Raw genomic sequence first — 9,708 nt, 5'->3', positions numbered from 1 at the left:
GAGATGCCCGACCCGTCATTTGGAGCACAATATTTTGACCTCCCTCAATCAGAACAAGGAATGAGAATTATGGGTGCTTATGCGAGAAGAAACATGAAAGATATAGATGCCATCCGGAGGCATACAACCCAACTAGAAGATGGAACTGCAGGACTTGCATATCAAATGGGACTTCTAGGCTTGGCGCCACCGGAACAATTTAATGGAGGAGCATTTCAGCAGTATTATGACCAAGGATACAACGCAAGAGCCAATCAAGGAGATTGATCGACGGCATGACCATGAATAAAATGCTCGCACGTGTGGTTTGGATTTTTCTACTTCTTTTCATTTATTTTCAGCATGTGTGCAAGCTTGTGTGTGCGTAGCAATTTTCTGTTTTATTTATTTCAGCATGTGTGCAATTTGTTTTCTTTTGTCTTCATCACCATGATAAATAAATGCATCATCTACGCTTTAATGTTATGGTTAGTAATGATGATAGAAAGTTTGTACCATATTAAATATGATGATCGTTGCCGCTTTGTCTACATACTTGGAATCATTAATTGTGAAACAATGCAAGGCGCTGAGTACAAACATATTGTCTTCAGAATAAAAGATGCAAATAGATTGTTCATTTCAAGTGCTTGAAACAAAACATATTTTTATATTTTCCGTTACTGTCCTAGCCCGCTTGATTTTATGACTGGAAATGATTGGATTTCAAGCATTTGCAAAATAGTTAAATTTATTATTATTCTTTGAAGTTGTGGTGGAGATAGAGTTCCATTTTCAACTGGATAACTGAATGCACTTTATGTTTTGAAGCCATGTTAGTAAACCATAATTTAACATTTGGTATAGTTGAAGGTTCTCGCTGCATCTTTTAAGCATGATTTAATAGGAAAAATGCTTTACAATGCTAAACAATAAATGGCAGTATACTGTATGTGTATCATATTTTAAAATATATTATCTACTTGGTTACATTACAGGGAGATTGGATTCTAAAGACATCTATTCAAATAGAATGCCACACTTATTTGGCTATCCTTTTTATAGGTTCAAGTGGGGGGGGGGGGGGGTGGAAGGTGAATTATCAAACTCCAAATTATGGAGCATTTCAGTCAAACAAAGATTTAGCCTTAGGTATTTACTTATTCATTCCATTTCGAACTAAATGATCAACAAGTATATTTGCTATATAGGTTAAAGTGTGGTTGAGGAATAGTTTGTTGCTTTTTCCATGTTTACTTGTAGCATTTCAAAATTATGAGATCTCAATTAAATTAACCACAACTATATTTGTAATCTAACTATTTCAATTTTTATTATAGAAGAAACAATTATTAAAACTAAGTCCATGTTATTTTCACCTAACCGGGTCAAGCACATATGCAGACAATTAATGAACTTAAAATTTGTGTTTACAATTGCGCTTAATGTTAAAGTCAGCACTTACTTGAGATAAACACTAACCCTTACACCCAAACTGTAAACCCGCTAAGACCAATACATATTATCCATCCGTTGGGTACTTGGAATTGTCACGTGTATAGCCAACACCTAGAAAACTTATGGTGTACCCTCTCAGAAAAAAAAAGCAAAGGAGGTGGTCACAAGCTGCCTGCCACACCCTATTGCCGCAGCCAGCGAAAGGAGGATAGGGACTTGTGATGCTGGCTGTAGTAGGAGCTGGATGGGGTCATGTACATCAAACCGAAGATGGATAAGGTTCCTAACTTTCATCCCTGTAAAAGCCTGCTGTTTATCTTCTCCAACGGTGTGGCTGGCATGCTTGTTCCAGCGCCTCCGTCCTTGTCCCACCTCTGCCTCGTCGTGCCACCTCCATCGTAGCCGTTGGTGCCTCATTGGCACTACGGCTGCCCCGCCGCACCCTCCCTTCCCCTTCCTTCACCCGCGGTCAATGGCTCATGCCACCTACCACCTTCTTGGTTCCCACCTAGCCACCTGGCCGCACAACGACTCGCCACCATGTCGTCCACCTCCACTATCGGGTCAACCGGCCACCCCAGGTCTCCTTCTAAAGCCCCCTACCTTGAAGCCCTAACACCCCCTGTGGCAGCCTAGCCCTCAGGAGTAGTCATGCGGAGGAAGAAGAAGACAGATCACACAATTATGAAGATGTGCACGGCAGCATGAATCTCCAATACCAATGTCTGGGTGCGCCGTTGGCGCGCCATTTATGGGGTACCGGAGGAATGATTTTATGGTTGTTTGAAAAGTACCATGAGTTTGGTAATTAAAATTTAGTTTGGGGTGAAAGAAATTAGAGGAGCAAATATGTTAATAAAGAATGCAGGTAGAAGCCGGCACGGCTAACAAAAAAAGCAAGACAATGATACTTCGGACCCAGTGGTCAGCAAAAGAAAAGAAAACGGTAGGGGAGGAGATCTTTTGCAAAAATGACGCGTCTTTTTGCAAAATTGTCATTAATCCCAAATTTTCTGTCCTTTGTGTTAAAATATTTTAAACATCAGGCAATTTTATGTAAAAAAAAAGATGAGCGTGTTTGCTGTAGATTGAGGATGCCCCCTCGTTCCCCGGACCTTGATGGTGCCGATGCGAGTGTGCGGCCGAAGTGTGGCATTGATGGTGCCGGTATGAGTGTGTGGCCGAAGTGTGGCAAGACCATAAGTCCATAACGAGGGGTTTTCGGCGTGGTCACCACCCACCAGTCGATGCGCGGCCACCACCACATCCCACACTCCCACACCTGTTCGCATAGGACTGCCACGACTTCCCCCTCGAGCTCGAGCTCAAGACTGACAAGGCACTCCGTGCCGCCATACTACATCAGGTGCTCGTTAAAAATTCTCGTCTTATTTTTACCTTACCAGTCATTTTGGGATTACTGGAATACCAAAATCTGCAGCAATTGCTCACATAAAAAAAGGTGAAGCAATTAAACATCATCTTCACCATTCACGTTTGATTTTCCAATCTTGCAATTGCACCAAAAACCACAACTGAAGTACATAGTTTTCGATTCCATATACAGAACCAATTATAAGCAGTGCTGGTAGTTACAATTAATAACCAACCGACATGATAGCAAAGACAGAGTGGCACATCATCTCCAAATTAACCACCACCACCGTACAAATTTACATTGTTATTACTCGGCAATACAAATCTACACTCCTTTGGTCAGCTGCCATATATAGAAAAGGTAAAGGACATCAAGCACACAGGTAAGGAAGAAACTTCACTGCTAGAAAATCTCTCATTAGTACCGGTCGGGAACCCCCGATTTGTACCGGTTTCCCGACCGGTACCGCTCCTCCGGTACTAAGTGCACGCGCACTTAGTACCGGTCAGCTGGCCCGGTACTAAACGGAACACCAACCGGTACTAAACTGCTGGCCACGCCAGCAGCTAGGCCGAGCAGTTTAGTACCGGTTGGTACCGGTACTAAAAGATATTTTTGTCCCAAAAAAAAATCAGGTTGCTTCTCCGGCTCCTCTTCCCTTTCTCTCTCCTCTTGTTTTTCTTTCTACCATCTTTGCTCTTTCTTTCTTCTCTGTTTTTCAAGAACAGATCGACCTTTGTTCTTTGTTCTTGAAGAACAGAGAAAAAAATAAAGAGCGATGGTGGGAAGAAAATTAAGAGTAGAAAGGAAGGAGTGAGGAGCCGAAAAAGCTTCACTTATGTTACAACATTCAAGCTAAGATTACAAATATCAAAAGTAATAAGAAAAATTATACAACACAAGCGGTTCAACTTGAAAAATTCAACATTGATCTGAAAATGAAAAAAAATCATGGGCCAGCGGTGGTGCAAGCCATAAGCCCTCACCCGCCGCCTGCGGGGAGCCGGCGCCGGGGCGTCCGCCACCGTTGCCGGCCGCGCTCGCGCGTAGCTCGCCCCCGTCGGCGTGCCTCCGCCGCCCCGCCCAGAGCCGCGCTCCGCGGCCTGGCCGCGCGGCCCGCGCGCTTCTGCCGTCGGGGTCGGGTCGCTCCACCGCCGAGGCCGGCTGCATCTGCCCGCGGCGCACATCCGCCGCTGGGGCTAGGCTGCACCTCGCACCTCCGCCGCCGGGACCGGGCCGCACACCCGCGCCTCCGCTGCCGGGGTCGGGTGGCGCCGCCCCCGCGCCTCTGCTTCTGGGGCCGGGCCGCAACCCCCCGTGCATCTTCGCCGCCATGCTGCGGCCGGCCGAGGGGGGTGCCACGCGCCAGGGAGCTGCCCCTGCACAAGAGAGGAGAGAAGGGAGAAGAGCGAGAGAAGAGAGAAGGGATGAGGGGAAAGACGGAGAAGGGAAGGGGAAAAGATAAGGCCGCTACTGGCCGCTCGTCTATCGCGATATTTTTTTTCTGTTGGGTCACGTTAATACCGGACGAAGGCTCCGTCCGGTACTAATAGAATACTTTTTGTACCGGGTGGTGTTTCTATCCGGTATTAAATTTTTTGAGTGCTATTTAGTACCGGCTGGAGCCACCAGCCGGTACTAGATGGTTACATCTCGACGTCAATGATGTCTTTTATTTCTGATTCATAGTTCTAGCCGGTACAAAATGGTCCCTATAGGCACTGTGCTGCAGAACCGGTACTAAATGCATGCGTTAGTACCGGGTGAAAGACAACCGGTACTAACGCACAGGGACAAATGTGCTGTTTTCTGGTAGTGCTTACTACCTATTGAACCGAGCATGGCTTAAAAAAAGTTGTACTGCCTCGATTTTAATGGTCAGCATTACAAAATTGTAAAGTCTTTAATGTTTGTCAATTCATCCAGGTAAGTAAACCACGATGGCATGGTGTCCATAACACAGGATGATGTCCGAATTATCATGTCTATCACAGTAGCTCCCATAGAAAAATATTCTGAAGTCTAACAGAGAGCGAAGAAATTCAGAGCCCTGTACATGAATCCGGCCAACCTAGTAATTTACATGATTAGGAATGCATCTGTAAAAATATTAAAAAGAAATATTAGTAACCCCATAATAAACCACACATGGAGAGTACTATTCTAGCAGCCTGACATATTCTAGACTAATGGGCACATGCCACATATGGAGATAGAAATTTCAGAATTTGGGTCTCAATTCGCATGCCTTTCAGAATTTCAGGGCACTAAAGATAGAGAAGAGGGCACTGCATGGCACATCTCTTTTTCTAGAAGACAGCATTAAAAATATAAAGTACACAACGTCAAGTAGACTAATTCTAGACTAACAGGCAAATCCAACACACAGCAATGATATGATGGCGAATTAGTTCAGGACACACCTTTTCTTAATCTGAATTTGGAGCAAAGGAAGCCAGTTTCAGATTCTGCTACAACAAACACAGCCTGAAGTAATACAGATTCTTCCCTATAGCTTTATCCATTGAAATGCCTTCACGGCCTTGTCATTGCACTCCTAGGTCATTTGATAACTGCAATATTCCACGCATTTGAAGGTATGGGTTCTCCAGAAGTTTCTCATGGTTACACTGGCAACAACACAAACAACAAGTCAGCATCGACATAATTCAGTGACAAGATAGGCACAGAATGAAATTTCTTAAGAGGATTGAATGGGCTCAACATGCCAGCAGAAGCTATTGGATACAAGATGCATAGCACTGCTCTTGCACATGTTTCAGATTTCATCACTACGAGGTACATAGGGCAGAAGACCTTAACCTGTTGAGCTTTCGAAATGAAGCTCTGAAGCACCCTCTGTCATCATTCTCTATTCATACAAACTGTGTTAAGGCAAACCAGAGTAGCACTACGTGAAAAACCCTTAATGGTAACAGGCATAGATGGCCATTGGTAACGGGCAAAACACCCGTTACCCTTTTGGGTTACAAATGACTCCACAAAGGTAACAGGCATACGCCCATTACCAATAACAGTCATCAATAACGGGCATTGTGTTAATGCCCGTTACCAATAACTATTAACAGTAACAGGCATCGATGATGCCCGTTACCAATAACAAGATATAGGTAATGGCAAATGCATCTTTGGTACGGGCAAGTATATGTGACACCCTAGGTGTCTGCACAGTAGAATTGTATTGATTTTATGCATCATGTGTTTATTTTGCTTGAAAAAGGATCTTACTGTAAAAATAAAATGTTATTTGTGTAAATATGATTTTATGCAAGGTCCTTTCTATAGTTTAATTTGAGTAGGGAGAACAAATATTGCTTTTGTGGAGGGTTTATTTGTAAAATTTAGTGTAATCATTGCTTGGCAGAAAATTTTGCTTTTTAGTTTGAAATTAAACTGAATTTGCATCGGAAAAGACAAAAGTCCATTAAATTCAAAATCCTTCCTTTGTTTTCAAAATAACTCTTTAACCTTTGGTCAAATCAATTTTTGCACAACATCAAAATTGTAGATCTTGAAAAGTTGAACAACTTTTATGTTGGGCACTTTTTTATTTGAGCCCTAGTTTAGATGTTATTTTAGTTTTACAATGGGACCCTTGAACTTTTTGGATTTTGCAAAATGGTCCAAACTCTATCTTCTACCTCCCTGCTCCTCTGCTTCAGCGCCGCCGGTACTGAGCACTGCCGCCCGCCGCCGTGGAGGGCCCCGGCCACCTCCTGCTTGCCTGCTTGTCATGGTCTCCCACGCGTCGCATCCAGACTCCACGCCGCCCTCCTCTTGCGCGCATCAATATTAGGAGAACGTCCGCATTCTATTCCCCTCGCTTCCTCGCCTTTTCCCCGCCCCCAGACCCCAGAACGCCGCCGCCGTCCATCTGCACGCCGGCGAGTCGAAGCTCACCGTCGACCAGCTACTACAGCTCTCCTCCACCCACGCTGACCCTACCATCAGCTTCGCCTTGTCCTCGCGCAGCTCACCGACCCCTCCTCGTCCCCTATTGTCCACCGGAGCAGCCTCGCCGCCGTATCCCGAGCGCCGACCGCTGCCGCTCGCCGTCGACGACCCAGCTCCGACCATCCCCTCGGCCTCCCAAGCCCACCCAGAGGTGCGCGTCGACGTCCTCTAGTGTTTCCCCTACCTAGCCCTCGCCACCGGCAATCGCCGTCGCCGGAATCGACGGTCAAACCTCCCCCTCCCTTCTCTGACCACGGCCAGGGACCCCATTTGAAAAGAAAAGAAAGTTCCAGGGGCTTTTGTGCTAGATCTAGGGGCTATTCTGTAAAACTAGTTTAAGTTTTCTTTATTTCTTGCTGTGAACTACAAACCCAAATGTTTTGGAATCCTTGTTACAAGAACTACAAGTTTTGTTACATGCACATCTTCATTTTTTGTTTGTATTTTAATCCAAGAAAAAGGAAAGAATAAATAGGCTTTATTTGTTCTAGGAGTTCTACTCAGTAACTATCTGTGATTTTTGGCTTGATTGTGCCTTACAGTGTTACTAGTGCTTGGTAAAAATTTGAAACCTATTTGACATCATTAGCTAGGTCAAAGAATCAAGGTTCCTAAATCTACTAGTTATGCTAATATATTTGTACTGGTAGAAATAATCAAGTTCTGTGTGTGAAACTTTTTCTATGATCACATGTTACTAAAACTTTGCTGCTACCCAAGTGTGGGAAATTTTTGATCTGTTTAACTATTTCTTTGATTTAATGCTTATTAATTATACTTTAATTATGATAAATAGTTTGTTTTCATGGTAAATCATTCAAATATTTTTGAATGTTCATTTTGTATAGCCCAGCTTGTCCATGAAGTTTGAACAACTGATCATGTCTAGAACAGAAGTTAAAAATGAATCTTGATGTGTTAATGCTAGTTTTGTTCTTTTTATCAGAATTAATTCTGTGCAGATAAAATAATGAAAAAATTACAACAGCTTAGTCAACACTGTGTTGGTTTTCTGTTAAATTTATAGCTTCTGTTTTGCTCTAGTTTAACCTGTAGAATTTAATATTTTTCTAGGTCCTGTCTGAGTGAATGTTTTATTCTGAATAATTGGTTGCATGAAATGGTATGAAATTTTCAGGGTAGATTGCTCTCTGTACTACCTGTTTTAAGTAATTTTTTTGTATTTAAATGCTAGTTGTATTCTAAGTTACTTATTTCTTTGCAAATCATGTTTGATATGTTATATAAACTATTTGAAACTTACTTTGTAAGTTTAATCCAATTGTCTTGTGATGTTAACCATGTTGTTTTCTGTAGTCATAGATGTTAAATAACTACTCTATAAATGATTGCCCATATGCTTAGTTTTGTTTGTTATCTTTTAAATTGCAAATTTATTGTGAAGCATGTGTTTATAATACTGTTTCTTGCATCACATATAGATACGACTGTTTTATTGGACGGGACGTACGAGTTGATCCCGGAGTCCGAAGAAGGTGATCTAGAAGCCCAGGTGAACGCCGCTATATTGACTGAAGCCCCGGACCAAAGTCCAGAAGAGCCCAAGGCTAACCTAGCTAGCGACTACCGAGAAGGCAAGCCCCGACATAACCCATATTTCAAATTATTACAATTTATTGTTATTACTTACTTGTGCATTTACAGTTCTTAGGATTTGAATTGAAACCCTAGATGCATGATCCTAGGAACCTATGTACTGAATACTAGACCTGAGTTCGAATAATTGCTAAGCTTATAGAACCGGTAAAAGTCGAGTGATTGCCTGTCACTCGCAAGCTCTATAGGAATTGCTTGTTTACTTTCTGCTATCAATATAAGGACGACAGACGGGGTCGTGTTCGATATCATGACCTTGTGTGAGACCCCGTCTGTGTTGATGAACTTGCTAAGGTCGCGGTGTGTGGTAACGGTGGTTAAGTTTTTGAACGTACTAGCCACATGCCGTAAATATGGTACGTGGTAAGCCTAGTAGCCGATTGGACCGGGGAGTGGATATACCTTTCACTCTCTCTTAGAGATAGGTTTTTATTTATGTTTATGTTGCGCAACACCGCGGCTACAGGGACGAGGTTGGTGCCCTGTAGTCGGGGAGAGTGACCATATCCACAAGCCGGAAAGAAAGGTAAACGGTTGTTTGGGAACGACCCGATGGTGTTCCAAACGTGTGTGTTAGGTCTGCCTGGCCAAGTTAACAAATTTCGATTCGAATCGTCCGCTTCTCACGGTTTGGGACTGCTTGATCCCTTTGCCACACAGAGTAATAAGAGCAACATTACTATGATCAATCTTGATGTTTGACTAAAGTTCTACCATGGTTGAATAGGATTAGTTGCTTACATAGAATGGTTAATCAACTAGAATATGGAAAGCTAAAATGTGAAGTAAGGACCTACTCTTTATTGCTTTTCAGCAAAAGGAAAACCAGAGCCTCACAGAACCCTGCATAGTCTAGTTAGGTGGGCTAAGTATACCCGTTGACGGTTAAGTCTTGCTGAGTATTAGAATACTCAGGCTTGATGTTGAAACCTTTTTCAGGTATGAGTTTTGAGGACCAGATCGCTAGTCTGTCTTGGCCCTGCTCTTTGCCTCCTGGCTGGTCCGTAGAATGGGATCCGTCTTCGGCCGGCAATGACCCTGACGAGTGATACCTTGCTTGAGCTAGCTTGGTATACTTTTGCGACGTGTTGTAGCCGTCGAGTTTTCTTTCCGCTGCTTAAACTCTGAACTTTAAACTTATGTCTTGTTTAACTTTTACTAAGTTTGGATCTGTAATAATGTTTTGCACTGGTTTGTAATAACTATTATGCTTGTGTTGTAAAATATGTGGTTGTAATATCTCTGTACTCGCCTTCGTGCGGGGTATGCTTGTTCGATCCGAGAATCGGTGGTTGTATCGG

The sequence above is a fragment of the Panicum virgatum genome, chromosome 8N (genome assembly GCF_016808335.1).
Source record: "Panicum virgatum strain AP13 chromosome 8N, P.virgatum_v5, whole genome shotgun sequence".
Classification (NCBI taxonomy): Eukaryota; Viridiplantae; Streptophyta; class Magnoliopsida; order Poales; family Poaceae; genus Panicum; species Panicum virgatum.
This window is presented reverse-complemented; position numbering follows the sequence as displayed.